The sequence below is a fragment of the Pavona decussata genome, unplaced genomic scaffold, assembly GCF_977016875.1.
Source record: "Pavona decussata unplaced genomic scaffold, jaPavDecu1.1 SCAFFOLD_26, whole genome shotgun sequence".
Taxonomy (NCBI): Eukaryota; Metazoa; Cnidaria; class Anthozoa; order Scleractinia; family Agariciidae; genus Pavona; species Pavona decussata.
The window spans coordinates 2,621,780-2,637,775 of record NW_028145449.1 but is presented as its reverse complement, the minus strand read 5'-3'; the positions used below and the strand labels follow the sequence as shown (position 1 = coordinate 2,637,775).

Genomic DNA, 15,996 nt, shown 5'->3' with positions numbered 1-15,996 from the left:
AAATGGAGGGAAAACTGTCGGGGAGGAGGGGGGCACCATTTCCAATTTATTCTGAAAATGCGGCCGCATTTTCAATAATCATTGCTGAAACATGTCCTGTATTGAGTGTATTTAAACATGGACCCTGATAGGCTACTCAATCAGGCCGCAATTTCACATTTCGCGCCAGTTTAGTATTCTATGGCCGTTTCAAGTGCATATGCAAAACATAAGCACTTTAGCGAATCGATAATTTTTTTTGGAGGGGAGGGGTGGGGAGGGTTTTTTTTGTTCGAAAGCTTATTAAGGATTAATAAACATATTAGCCTCGTCGCCTCCTCCTGTAAGTGTCCTCACCTTTTCTGTGTTCCCTGCTTTTTATGTCGCTATCTAAGAAAGAAACAGGTTTTAAAATAGAGGTCACAATATCAGAAAAAATGTTCAACAATGTATTTCCGAATAAAATCTGTGATAAATTCATGACCCTCTTTTTGACAAGATATGCTGGAGAATATTAACCCTCGTTTTAAGGGAAATAAACTGATTCCAACTAACACTACAAGAAAAAGGAAAACTGACTCGTCAAATAAAGTTCGACTGAGTGTATTAGAACAGAGTGTGCGGACAAATTAACCCAACGATGGGAACTGTTTTTTTCCCACCGTAATAAAATCGCAAAAGTGGACGTGGGTACGCCCCATCTACCACGTTTTTCTTAAATAGCGTAAATGAATTAGTCAGAAATTAATATTCTGGCGGCACGAAATTCGAGGTTCGAGGGTGCTTGTGGGGTGTTCTTGAGGTATTTAGGGTTTTTGGCGGGAGATTTGGGTCATTCTAGGTCAGTCACTCGTCCTTTCCGCTCGTTTTTCTTGAGTCTTCGTCCTTTGTATTTATTTCATCAAGGCTGTTCCCAATGCTTAGCTCTGGTCGTACATAAATTAGATATATCCTCTTAAATATTTCGGATTGTACTGTCGCTGTATATTTTTACGAGTTATGCTGTGTTCGCTGGCTCTTCACATACAAAAAATGAGTAAATTACCCAGAGGTACCTCATGTAAGAAAACATTCTTTGACTTTCACAGCTGGTCAAAACAGGCCAACAGCAACAATAAAAACGTTTATTTGTACTGTAACTTCAATGAATAAATACCTATAATATCAAATTTATAAAAACACACAGTCGCTGGACACTCAAAATAACTACAAAGCTAAACTAGTTGGGTGACTATCATCCCGGGGTATCATTTATCAGTTGAAAAATACAAAGCCAGAAAAGAGGCTTAAAACTGAAATTGACTACAATATTAATTTGCATGCTATGAATTTTCGGAACAAATACATTGATAATACACACACAAGTATAGAATAAAATAAATAAGCACATAAATAAATAGAGAAACAGGAGAAGAGTATCAAAGGAGAACTCAAACTTGTTCAATTGCTCTTATTAAACAAATTGTATATTAATTATTTGTAATAATAGAAGTTATGCGATTCATATCAGTACAGTTTGGCTATGGAAAATATACATAGAATACACAGATTAAATGACACCAAATTGCTCTCCAAAATTTAGGAGAGTTAATGCTGTGGAGTCAAAAAAATTGTCAAAAAGAAATATAAGACAGCTTCTCAGTCAGAGTGGCAGCAAATTTTCTCCGCTAAATCTTTACGATTTACAAATTCATGACGCAATGCTTCATATAAGACTCTGTATGTCGCAGATTTGCCTTCTCTTCGCTTCCACGCCATTAGCATGGCAAAGGCTTTCTCACGCCATAATTCAGTGTCTTTATCAAACCCAGTCAGCTGTGCATTGTTAAAATTCAGTCGACGCCCAAGCGGCCTCCATTCCTCTAGATTCATTGATAGACGTTCTAGTTCATCATCAGACGGACATCCTTCTTTCGCTAAACCTACGAAGGCAAAAGGCTCGTGAGTCTATTTTCATATTGTTGATTTGCAGAAAAATCTGTGTATTTGGGGATTTGTTGGAAGACAGAAAGGCATTAATGGCGAAGTGGACGTTGAAAATTATCAATAGATTTGGTAACATATATACAACGAATACAAAATTACTAAAAATTGATACACAATTTATGAATTTAATACAAAATCTAGAATGTGATAGTTGTATATGTGGTGGTCATGTCAATAAAATGTAAATTAAAACCGAAACATTCAATTTCGTCTGACAGTCGCGTTGTACATCTGTAAAAAACTCCAGAACTTATTACCTGTGTTGTCCAGAAGTCGCTTGGAGCACTGACCAGGACTGGGAAATGATGACCCTCTTTTGGATGTTGGCGTTGGCATATCTTCATCTCTAGAACTACCTGTAAGTGTTTGATTCAAATATTACCATTCCATCGTTCTGATATGCATGAACTTCTAGACGCTTTAGAACCTCTCAGTTCAAAGGGAAAGTAGCGCTCGGCAGTTTTATTGTTCTAATGTGGTCTCAATCTTGGTATTTCATGCAAGACGTTTCATTGGAGCTATTACTTAAAAAAAACTCAACAAACAAACAAAAAGAATCCACTGAAGTACCACCCTATAGCTTTCACTTGAGTATGAACAGGATTTCAGACCAAACGGCTAGACCTGTGCACCTTGCAAAGGATAAGACACCTAGCACCGCAAAGCATTGCTTAGAAGCTTCCCTCTGATAGATTGCACAGTAGGAGTTAAAGCCCCATTTACACGACAGAACATTTTTGGCACGACTCGGATGAATGTGGTACGCGTTCCAAAAAAATAGTACTGATTATTAATTTACGCGTCCTTTTTTCTACCGTGTTAAACGATGTGAAATTATGATATGGTACGTGTAAAAGGCTTAACATCTCGGCCAACGTACTCGATTCTTGGCCTAGTGCGCATGTTGCTTCCTCTGTAAAAACATGGCGGACGAAAAGTTCTTAGAATTTCTTCTCATAAGAAGACCGCTTGTGTTTCAGCAGGAAGTTCTGAAATCAACCTTTCTCTCGTCTGTTTATAGAAGAATAGAAGACGCGGAGGTACAGGTTGTTATTTATTGCATCAGTTCTCACTTGTACTAAAGGCCCCTGTTTTAGCAGGAGTTGACTGTATAAGCATTTTGAAAGTTGACATTCATAAATGTTTGTAGAAATGGCTCCAAAAAAAATAATAACCCTCGAGATATTTTACAGTGTAACTAATCCACATTCTATGCAGATGACACAAGTAACAATAACTAGATATGCGTTTAGCTCGCATTAAAATTTACCCAATTTATCGTTTAGTTTGGCCTTGGTTATCTTCTCGTAGGTCAAACCGACTAGCTTGTATTTGCCAATACCTATATTTGGAAGTTTAACTGTGAAGCCCATTTACCTGGTTTGGGTCGAAGACTGACATAGTGGTGCTCGTGTAAGTGCCCCAGCACAAGCCGGTTACTGCTTTCAACATCACGTTTTTGTTCTGGGCTGATGGTAACGTCATGATTGGGTGACAGACTGCTAATCACATGAATGCATGTTTCATAGCAGTTTGCTACAGCATGAAGAACTATGTGATCACCCCACGTGCCATCTGCAGACATCTTTGTTAGGTAATCAGACCAAGACTGATACCCGTGAACAAAATTGAACAGTTGTGTCCCATCTGAATGAAGACAAGAAAATAATAAGAATAAGCATCATTTCAACCTCGTTCCCAGGGTCTCTCCAGGACAGGAAGAGGAGATACCATGGGAATGAGGTTGGCATCATATTCGGTTGGAGCTCGTAAGGAGAAAGGCAATATCTAGCAAGGAATTTGTTTCTATTTTTTGCCCATTTCTTAAGTTTGATCGTGAAAACGTCCTTTCGAAGATGATCAGAAGGTCAATCTCACTCATTTCTGTAAGAATGAAGGTGAGATGCCCTAAATATCTGACAATATTTTAGTTTAGCTCCAATAACCCTTCGTCAGACACCAGTGCACCAATTTAATGAACAGTAACTACTCTCAGAGTCTCTATTAATGTCTAGTGTTTGGAATAAAATATGCTGTCCAATTCATTATTCCTGCAAAATAAACGATGAATTGAGCTGGAATCCTACTTTCGATGACTGTTTTATAATCTATATTTCATTTATGTTGCCTTTTGGTCATGAATTGACAGTCAGTTTCCTGAAAGTGGGGATACAGTCAGAAAGTCCACATTTTTAAAAGGGGCAGTGGCTATGAATAGCCAAAAAACGTATTTTTCTTCAATGGAATCGTTAGAATAATGGTTCAGTTTTGATAACGATAAAGCAACTAGAGCACAGAAGCCACCTTCAGTTATGTTTGCCTGCGGATGGCTAGGATGGAAGTGGATTGCAACTTGAGAAAAATTGGCCAATTTTTTCAAGTTCTTCCACTGTATTTTAGGAAAGTCGCTTAAAATTAATTGTGTTTTGTTCTTTCTAGGAGAAAAGCCTTGATATTTTCTTCCCGGTGTTGTAAGAGCAATGTCATGTTATAAAACAGGTTCTTTGTCAAATATTTGAGCAGTTTTGACAAAAATACAGCAAAATCGCCATAACAGTGCCTCTTTAAGCTCCTTCACTCTCAGCTACTTACTAGTGTAGGGTTCCTTTCGAGATACTGGACTGCGTGCTGCCTCAAAACGTTATGAGAGATTTGAATTCCTTTCACAAGGAAAATTTGTTCTGACAATGCGTAGAACATGCAATTTCCTAATCCCTCATTGTCAGAAACTATGTAGCCTTTGTCTGAAGCAATCTCGTCCAACCTCCTTGATACGTCAGTCATCCTGGTGGCGTTTCTAGGATAACATTGCAGTTGCTCGACATCACGTAAACTTTGCTTCGCTGAAGAGTAACAAAAAACCGTATTAGTCCTTCTAAATGTTCTGAAGCTCCACTTGATTATAACGCATCCTTTTGTTTGTAGTCATAAGCGCTTATGAGGATCGATTTTCTAATATTTTAATGCAACCTCAAAGCGCTTATGACTGCAAACAAAAGGGTTGTCCACTCCGTCGTTCAGCTGTTTATCTAGTTTGTGAGTTCGTTCCTGACTCGGTCTTTCGTTCGTTCCTTTTCGCCGGTGAACGCCCCGTGGTCCGTTTGATCATTAACTCGGTAATTCGGCTGTCCGTTCGCTCACCCGCTTGTTCGTTCGCTCGAACTTCCGCTTGTTCGTTCGTTTGCGGTTCTGGTTTGTTCAGTTGTTCCTCAGCTCCGTTTGCCCAGTTCTTCTTGCCATCCATGGGCATGAACATGTTATGAACAATAAAAACTATTAAAACATTACGAAAAAGTTTCTTCATTTTTTTCTTCAGTTTCAGAGTGTACCCATCCACTAAGGCGTAAAAAAAAAACATTTTAAAATTAAATCCATGAGAATATTTCCAAAACGACGAAACATTCTTGAAATTTGAATATATCACCAAGTCGTATTTTCTTAAAATGTATTTAATAAAACTAGGAATTCAATATCTTCTTTTAACAGCAAAGGACTAATCGTTCGTTACATTACAAACCAGCATTAGATTTCCAAACAAAGGTTTTCATTTTAATTTATTCTAGTTAGACATTGGTACTTTGGTACATTGTACTTTGTTGACCACGCGAGTCCTTAACCTTTGTCCTGTAATCTTACGACTCAGCAGTTCTTTGGTGTACCTACTTTTCCGCAAGCAAAGTCCATAATTCTTTGTTAGAGATGTAGTCCGGAAAATTAACCTCCTAATAAGAAACTTCCAACAATTAAGTGCAAGTGAAAGTAAGATATTCTTAAGTAACATTTTCTGTTTTATGTGCGTGATATTGCACCATCAAACCATGTAAAAAGTTGTCAATAATGAGTATTATTTCACGAAAGCAACAAATATTCAGACACTTCTACCTGTATCTTCTATGTTCCTTTTCCTTTTGTGTGACAATCTCTCCTTGGATTTAGTAGGAGCCCTGCTATCTTCAGCCAAATCATCATTTGAAGGACCTGTATTAAACAATTAATAACGTTTCTCTTAACTAAGCTGCAACATGCGTATTTAGTCTGTCGACCCCTTAACAACATGATAAATGAATTAAAGAGAACCTGTAATCAATATTTTTTGTAAACTTGCGTTGATACTTTAGGTCTGTGGAGTGTGTGACATCAGTATTAAAACACTTGGCTTTGAGAGATTAGTCACCTAATACTTCCACAAAGCTATTCTTATGAAGGAAATATTAGTTATTGTTATTGCAATAGCACAACGTGACAGTGAAATGGCTTAGAAGTGTACAAAAAATTAAATTGACGGGAAAAAATGGGCGTATTATGGACATCTGTTTGTTTCCAATGAATTACTAAGAAATCCATTTTAATAGTGAATCCTTGAGAATCATTTAAAACGGACTGACGAGAAATATTCTCCAAATTTGGATATATCATTTAGTATCGTATAAAAAATGCATTCAAGAAAAACACGAGGTTGTCATGTTCTTTTACGAAAAGTTAGACGATCAAGAACAGAATTTCTCAAAATTTTCTTCCCTTTCTGTCTCAAATTTCTCCTTAGAAATGTCTTAAGAATTCTATTAATATATACTCTAGAAGGTTCACGGTTTCTTAAATGTTTCATCAATTTTCTAGAAGTCAATCGGACTGGCATTCTGATCAATGTTTCTCGGGAGTGTGTGTACGATCTCATAAGTTCTGAATCTCGGCCCTGATCCACAAAATTACAATATTGATTGTCCTCATTAACGTTTTGAGTGCATATGTAATTTTGCTTTTGTCTGACCGCATTTTCTTCACTCAAGCATAGCAAGGCCGTAGCTGCGGCTGTCGAAAGCACGAAATTTTTCCTCGATAGAGACGGTCAGGTATTTTCCAGGAATTCACCGAATAAGCAAATTAAGTCGCCAGTTGCAGACTGGTATGACTAGAGCACGTAGACCGTGCTAAGTGCCCAGATGTTGAAAGGGTACATTATTTACTTTATAACAGGATGGTGCCCAGGAATACCCTAACAACTGCTTCTTAAAAGACTACAAAGGATAGCCCAAGCCAAAATGACGGCCTTTATTCCTGGCCAGCCTTAACCCCAATATTCAATTTTTTTTTCTCCTTCAGTTCCGAGAGAAGATAATCGGTCTTTAAAGGGACATTGAGAAAGCCTTTGTAGACGTCAGGGTTAGTAGACCTTGCCATAGAAAAAGAAAAAAAAGAAAGAAGCTGTGAAATGAAGACGAGGCATCGATGTTCGTGTGGGAACAAGTTCCTTCACTTCTTAATACATCTCTACCAAATTTCTAAATCCTATTCACCGATTAAAACCTTTAATAATTCTCATATATACAGTTGACTTACAAAGATAAAATGTATTAATATACTGATCCCATGTCAGATAACAAGATAACCGTTATAAAATGCCAAGTACTGACTGATACCGATTCCATTATGAGATGTTGGGACTGTCTGATACAAATACCTTAGCGTTCGTGGCATCAATTTGTATCAAAAAAGCACTTGACGTTTTGCAACGGTTTTGTTATTTATTATCTCTATTGTCGCCCTAGCGTGTGATCTTTATGTCTTAAATCATTCTCACCATGAGCTATCTTCCGCATCCTATCGACTAGTGCTTTACACTGCTCCTCTCAGCCGAACTTCTCTTCATAGCTTGTCCGCAGTGCTTGCATTTCTTTGAGCCGCTGTTTTCTTTGTTTCCGACGAGCAACAGCAATTTTGTTCGCCCATTCCTTTGGATCCTCGGATGCTACCACAAACGACTTGCCAAGTGGCAGACTAAGCAGTGTCTCTCCTAAACCCGAGTTGGAACTCACGACAATGGGAAGGTCAGCAGACAGGGCTTCCAGAGCAGTAAGGCCAAAGCCCTCTGTTCTGAATGGCATGATGGCAAGATCGGCTTCACGTAAAACCTCTTTTAATTCTTCTACACTCAGTGCATACCTCCTCACGATCAGCTGAGTTTTAGAAATTCCGTACTGGAGTAGTTTTGCAGCGACTTCGTCTTGCTTGCCATCAGATGCAACTACAAAGATCAGACGATAAGAGCAATCTGCCAAATGAGCTATTGCCTTGGCAGCAATATCGTATCCCTTAAGCTCGAAGTCTTCGGGATCACTGCGGCCAAAGGTCAACACCTTAAATCTGCTGATTTCATTCTCGACTTGTTTAATAGCTGAAAATTGACGGAACGTTCCTGGGCAGATGAAAAATAGAGTAGTGCTTCTCAGTCGATCGCAGCTGGGACGAAAAGGCTGCCTGCAGCTTTGGCCCAACTGTAACTACAAGATCAGCCTTTTTGCACAGGTCTACTTCATCTTTGTTCTTTTCTTCAGCTCTGGCGATGGCTCCACTGTATTTCTTGTGCGGTCCAAGTTCTTCAGGTTCAGTATGCACTACCTGCACCCATTTACAACCATGGGATCCCTTAATAAATTGGGATTGTTTACCCAGTGTAACCCCATGACCCACTAAAACATCAATGGCTAGATCCTTTGGTGGGGATATCAAACAATCTAGGGGATTGAAGCCTGTATGAAGCTGTACTTCAACGATATTAACTTTGCAACTTTCAGCATTTTTCTTGTCGTCTTCACTACAGACGTTTTGAGGAACTAAGAGCGTGATTTCTGCCGTTGATTGTTCTGCCAAGTGTACAGCAAGCTTTCTGTTAATGGTGGACACGCCACCCTTGGACGACCTCCATTCGCTAGCCAAAAGAGAAACTTTCAGAGAGGCACAAGATTGCCCAGGTTCACTGTGTGATTTACCAGCTGAAGCAGGATGTACCTCCTGAAAGAGAATCATAGTTCACTCCTTTTAAAGATGTATCGTTTTGAATGAGACAAAGTTTAATCGAAAAAAAAAACAAACAAACAAACAAAAGCAAAACAAGAAATCTCTAGCCTTTTGGCAGCCGGTGATAAGTGAACAGTACTTCATCTAAATTTTCACACACTTTTATCACAAAGTTGGAATCTGGTTTCTTAAATGAACAGTCGTCAAACGGTTGACAAGTGGTCTGTCCACATTTCCTATTTCAACTGTCATTTACAAACTGCATAGCTTAATCTCCGTCACACTTTCAATTTAACACGATGAAGGAGTTCATGAGATTAAAAATAGACATTCCGATTGAGAAAAACGCTGTCGGGTGCAAAGTAGAAACCATAAATGATGCGACCTTATAGAATTATGTAAAGATCTATCTGGCATTTTCTCTTTGTACCTGTGAAATACTTAATTTTCTGTACTTGAAAAACTGCACATACTCTCAAATCTTTATATTCAGCTATTCAAAATTGTACTTAACAATTTACATGTTAAAGTCGTAATATAATGGTTCTTTCCGTAGAATCGTGTTTGACAGGTGAAAATAATGATGTGGCTTGAATCGTCAACGGTTCAAACTAAAAATAAGTTGTTCCACAATTAGTCTCATGGCAAACCTTTCTAATTGATGTGAATGCACATAATGTCGGAGGTCAAATGTAAGTCTGTGTAGTATCGTTCATGGCTTATACATTTAACCCGAAGTATATATTTTTTTTCTTTATTAAAAATGTTGACCATCTCACTCTACCTGAGTTGTTCTCGGTGAACGCCCTTCGTCTCTAGCAACCTGGTCCGATCCGCAGCTAGCTGACAGTCTATCAATTCCTGGGGCTTTCGCGTTGCATACATTCTCCGCTTCAAGGCGATTCTCAGGATGGATAGCTGCAGAAAGGGCGAAATGAGATAAGATGACATGACATGACATAACATGTTATATGGCTTGTCATGAGATGAAAAGAGGCGAGGTGTGACGAATGGTTAAGAGATTAGCTGATGTGTGCGTGGCGAGGATAGAAGGAATAAGATAACAATAAAAGATAAGATAAGATGAGTTGAGGTGAGATATGGCATATGATTAGATGTTAAGAGATAAGATGAGGTAAGATAAAATGAGGTAGGACGAAGTGAGATGATGAGAATGGGATAATAAGCCTTTGCTGCTTTGCCCAAGAGAGAAAGAAATCCTTGTTGGATCTGAAACCTCACCGTTGTACCCTGCTCCCTGTCAAATTGGTTACTATAGCCATCAACCTTGATTTCTTAATGATCAGTGTTTATGCGCCGGACGATGTCAAAGAGTAGTGCACTTTGTGATCTTCATAAGACTAAGGCACACCTAATTAACAGGACCAACACTGACTGTATCTCTCGTTCTTGCAAATATACAACTCACAGGGGACGTAAGCATGAACCTGTCAGCTTCGTTTACAATGGTTCTTGTTATTAATTATAACAAGTAGGAGCACTGGGAAGATAGCTGTTTTCCAGGTACCTTTCAACTGATTGATGGTAGCCTGTCATCTAATCATTACAATACCTGATCTAGAGCTCATCGTATTTTAAACATTAATAGGACACATCGCTATCACCTTTTACCGAGAACCACTTTTCCAGTCTGGGGAGGCTCGGTGTTTGACAACAAATTGAGCAGCCTAAACACCCTCTAGGCATAACTTTGACAAGGCTCATGCAGTCCTCATGTGCATAAGAGACATGACCGTGGTTTCCACATTTGGTTTCTTCCTCCGGACAGCAAGAACACTCTACATACAATTCATACTTTAAATTGTTCAACCAGGGCAGCTCTTGTTTCATATTTTCCAATTCATCTTCCAGAAACGTTCGCACCAGACTTGCTACCTCTTCTTTTTCAGTCTGAGAGAGTTGATCGTCTTCCTTTGTCTGGTTTTTCAGGACAACCTTGATGAACCTTTTCATGCACAAAAGGGTCAGTTGGTACCTGAACTCTTTTTCGAGAAAGAACGTCGCCGCTTCCTCATAAAATTTCGGAGGCCGCGTGAATCCATTAGCAGGGCACCGTCGAGAACACCTTGACCCCAGCTGAAAGAAGAGGCCGTGAGGAACAAAACCCTCCAAAAAGTGAAGATACAGGGGGCATGGGTCGGACAACGAGGTTTCCATTTCTCGAAGGACTTTAGGTGGAGTCTTCAGTTGTGCTGGTACAAAGTACTGTATATCACTTGGAGACCTTGCAAACTTGACTAGCAATCCGAAATGCTCCATCATATTCAAAATGTCCTCCTTGGGTACGCCTTTCTGACAATACTTGGTGAATACGTGTTCAACAAGTTGAATACTAAGGACGCCTGTTTTTTCCATGTCCCTCCACAATTTGGAATGTCTGGATTCCTGTCAAAAAATCGAAACAAGGTCCTTTTGAGACGCTTTTCCACGGCCTTTTTAACATCTAAAAACACCAAGGAAACGTTATTGCATGTTTACTAATGATAAATAAACGTAGAGAAAAATGCTTTACACCCTATATAAAGCACACCCGCAGTGCATCCTGTTAGTAATGTGTTACACAGCAAATTGTGTTTACACGTCAATCTTATTTTTTAGGTCTTTTTCAGAAATATCATACTACTCGCTGATAAATTTCTGAATTATGATTGCCTGACGCGAGCTATATTTCGGGTACTTTCAAAAGCGAGGTCAGTTGCTTTATCATGATCAGGGGTTCCAGAAACCGAGAAACAGATGAAAGCATGAGGCCGCAGGATAAGCGCTTTTATTGTTTCGAGGTGTTTGAAACACCTGATAAAGCACGAAGTCCGAGTTTGAGACATGATCCTAATGTCTCAAAAGAAAGTTGTGAATTGAGAGCACTGAATTTAGCAAACACTTCTTTGTTTCATTACACAAAATATGAAACAATACCAACGACAAGCCGCTGTTGCCATCACACGTTTGGATGAAGCAAATTCCACATTGCATACACTACTTCCCTACAGGGTGCGGCAAACGAATCTCATTTACGTTAGGCTTTAATTCGAGTTCCGTTCGAGCGACTGCTTTATATGGGTTTTCGTTTTAAGGTAAACCGTTTAATATTTCTGGATCATGAATGACTGACGGGGAAAAGTAAAACGTCAGTGAAACTGACGGCAGGTTTGAGCGTGAAATGTTTGATTTTCATTTGTTTTTTAAAACATTAGTAAGCATTCCTTCAGGAACATTCACAGATGCACTTAATACGCAAGTAGTCAGAATAAAGAGGATACTCCAACTTGTTTGCGTTAAAGATTTTCCTATATTGGATAAATAATCTTACCTGTGTTATTTTGTTTTGTGATAAAATGCAAGGTTTTGACCTCAGATCAGAAAGGTTTTGAACTCACATCAAAATCATTAAGATCTTGACCTGGCGTTTCATTGGGTACCAAAATTTATCTACCTGAACGAAATGTCATTTAATCACTGCTCACTTTATGTATTTTTTATGAGTTTAAGAACTTAATTAGAAGTACCTATAAGTCAAAGTCGCAGTTTCTGTGGTAACCTTTCCATACAAAACTCAAGAACTTAGCTGAAGGCAAGACACATCATGATAGACAACCACCTGGCTTACTTCATGGGAACTTCGGGCAAAAATTTTGGGGAAAATGATCGATGGCAATTTGTTTCAGAAGACGGCCCATTTTAGCAATCAAGCAACTGTAGCAAAGCCTGGTTATGAGAAGCAGAGAATGTGAACACTTCATTAAGGCCATAAAACTCGGGCAAAAAGTACAGAAGGTTTTCTTTCATTGGAAAGGATCTCAGTGTATAAATTTGCCTTTATCTAGTACAAAGGTGGACGGTAAAAAACGAGAAAATGATTGCGACACGTTAAGTATGCACTTTAAGCAAAAAAACTCCTTTTTTTAAATTTTTGCACAAATGCCACGAAACCTTGTGACTTTTTGAGAAATTTATCTGGGAACAATTTGGCATGGTATATCAAAGTTCACTGAATTTGATGTTACAATAGCAATCTATTTTTGCCAGACCTGGTTTTAAGAAATAGGAAGATTTCAGTTTTTAATTTTTAAAAATTAACTTTGTAAATCATCATGCGAGAATTTTGAAATAGGAATTGTTCTAAAAAAATAAAAATGGGAAAAAATATTGAAACGTCTCTAACCAAAACAATTTTTTCCGAATCCACTGAGAAAACTATTAACCTGCTAGGTTTCCCCCTAGATAACACACCTTGGCACCCAACGGTAAAAGGCAGCCAAGAATAAGGCACGCGGTTGCTCACTTTTTACACTTTTTATTCTGTCAGGTTCTTACCATGTCGTTGTACGGACGGATGGTTATGAGTTGTTTAAACACGTCAATCAACCACTGGGCCTGTAGTACAACAGTGTTGTGGTGTTTTACGATAATTCCGAGGTCGTGATAGAAATCCAACATGGTAGCAATTTCGTTCTCATTCCTGATAAAGCACACTTCCTGGATAATGGTTTGGAGTTGTTCCAGGTTCAGGTAATACGTCTTCTTTGCAATCAAAGCCTTAATGACCTTCTCAAAGTTAAACCACCTGAAGGAAGAAGAAGGGAGATAGTCCAAATACATGCAACATATAAATATTATATTAGTAGCTTTGACTTTTCAGCTGTCTTAGCATGTAAAGTAGAGGGATGTTTTTGCCCATATGGTACGCTTTCTGTCTATAGAAACTACAAAGTCTGTGAAAAATTACCCTTTCCATTCTCCTACCACATGCAACTTTTCAAGGTTTTGACGTCCATTCCTTATTACTATTACATTGTAATTTGAAGAGAGCTTCTAGATATCTCAACTTTGACCTTGATATCTAGTTACTGGATAATCAAGGAAAACAACGATCAACTATGTGCGCTTTTAATGCACTCAAAAGCCGAGTGCGTGACGTTGCAACTGGTTCTTATTTTGTAACTTACCGAAGTGGAACCTCCTCCCCCATGTATGGCTCTTCCTGTAACACTTCAATCATTTTTTCCTGAAGCGCACGAACGCCAGCCCCTGATGACCCTCGCGTATTATCAATTGAAAAAAAATGGCCGGATCACGTGACCATCAAAGTCTTTTCGAGAAAGCACCGTCTGGATCAGCTGTTCCATTATCTTAATGTCCTGGAAAGGTTTTTCAGCATGTGTTCCTACAACAAATACAGGGGGACGTAGGTAAGATGGCTCTTTGCCAGCCTCCTCTCTGTCATTCACTAAATTTGGTTTTGCTGAACACATAGTTCTGACTGAAACAAGCCACGACAACAAGTTCTCCAAATTTGTTTCGCCATTTGGGTTTCTTAAAAGAATGTTATTAACACCTTGTCTGACAGAGGGCTCAGCAATGTTCTTTAATCCTTTGCTGAGATTGTACACCAGCATATAAACTGCTCGTGATGACAAGAACACTGGATAGGAAGCGTAATAAAGATGCTGTCCCGCAAACTCCCAAAGGTCTAGAGTCTTGTGGTTTTTTACTGATGTTGAATCACTTGGCAGGTTTAAACCTTTTAAATGTTGAACGAGAAGATCTGTGAATTCCTCCGGAGGCAAGGTAGGGTCGAAATTCAATGCAGATTCTTTAGCTGCTTTCTCGCTGTGGCGCCCAGTTTGAGCTTCATGGACTTTCGCAAATTTAGGTGTGGCTCCATCCCTGATAGGATCCTGAAAGCAATTTTTAGAATGGTTACGATATCGTAGCTGTTGGTCTGTTACATGACTTAAAAGGTAAAACTACTCTTTAATATGTTTTAAAACACCGTTTTGCGTTTTTATCCGTACAAGCAAAAGAAAAGGACACTTGTTAGGAATATGTAAACACTGGCTTCTAGAAAATATTGTCTGTATATCTGTTAGTCAATCTCGCTAGTCAATCTTGTTAGTCAATCCTAATGCCCCGATATTCGCATAAGAAGACATTGCTACGTCTAATACAGCGATTTGAAAAGGACTTTTTAAAGCTAAGCCAAAGTCATCATTGTGATCAACCATAAGGCAAGCGAGACAATAATCCCATCCGAACCAGAAGCCGAAACATGCATCTAATATTTTAGAAGCGTGAGAAAACGAGTGTGAAGAAGTCAGGGTTGATTTTTCTTCTAATAAAAGTAATGCGAGTTTTGTAAGTTAGTCTCCTAGCTCAGTTATAATAAGGCAAGATGGATTGAAATCAAAACGAACGCGAATTACTTTCGCCATTCGCTTTTCAATTGAGGGGAGATGTCAATCAATCAATCAATCAATCAATCAATCAATAAATCGTACTCATTTAATTATTCATTCAATCAATAAAGACCGAAGTTTGACCACTTTACTTTGTTTATTTGTTTGTTTGTTTTTTTGCCAAAGGGTCGCCTAGGATTTGAAGCAGGGTCTCATGTGTTAGCAACCCATCAAGAAGATTTTAACTTGAGACCCTCGCAATACAAGTCATCCTTTTGGAAGTGCTTCGTTTGTAATCAACGCTATGGTGACTGTCCTGAAAGTAGCTTGTTAACTCACGTATTGGTTTTGTGTAATGCAATTTGAATTTCAAATATTTTTTTTTTTACCAACTTGATTCACTGGAGATTTTTTTCTCCATAGACTCTTCTTCCAAGACCGTTCAATCAGAAAAACAAAACCTCAGTTTAGTTTCCAACGTTACCATAGGAACTTACGTTCAATGGTTCAGTGGTGACATCCATAAAGGAAAAAATGCTGGCTGCTAAACTAGGCTTTGACAAGTTGGGTTTTAAGAATAATAAAACAAAACTTATAAACTATTAATGTACAGTACTGCACTGTGTCGGCGGTAACGTATTCATTACATTGTGTTGTATTGTGCAGTTGTTACATCGTACAGTTACATACTTCAGTCTAAAAATTCCCCTTCTAATCTATGTATGTCAGGATACCCACTTCATTCTTTTGATATGTCATCTCCTTTGATTCATTTTGAACTCCTGGGTTTACACTTGTTTCATCTTCTCCAATCTGAGCAGCCACCATCTTTGCAAGGTCGTTTGCAAACTGAGACACACTTAACTTCTCGTCAGTTCGCTGCCAGTTCTTCACTTGATCAACGTCAATTTCGAACTTTGATGGGTCAACCTCTATTCCATCAGTGCTCTGCTCATTAGGGTCGAATGGCAGACCTAAGAATGATTTCTTCAAACTCGTCTTTCCCGCTCGATCTTGGCCTATCAGCATGATTCTAGCA

General features: G+C 38.7%; 1 pseudogene across 1 annotated transcript; it reads right to left on the bottom strand.

Moving 5' to 3' along the window:
• Positions 1 to 1,209: 1,209 nt before the first annotated feature.
• On the bottom strand, positions 1,210 to 15,986 carry LOC146485518 (uncharacterized; annotated as a pseudogene). Its single transcript, XR_014863382.1, has 11 exons — positions 15,696 to 15,986; positions 13,728 to 14,459; positions 13,096 to 13,345; positions 10,386 to 11,166; positions 9,545 to 9,678; positions 7,544 to 8,754; positions 5,848 to 5,943; positions 4,554 to 4,808; positions 3,343 to 3,612; positions 2,223 to 2,321; positions 1,210 to 1,901 (listed from the first exon to the last, which is right to left on the bottom strand). The product of XR_014863382.1 is annotated as an uncharacterized LOC146485518 (transcript).
• Positions 15,987 to 15,996: the final 10 nt, after the last annotated feature.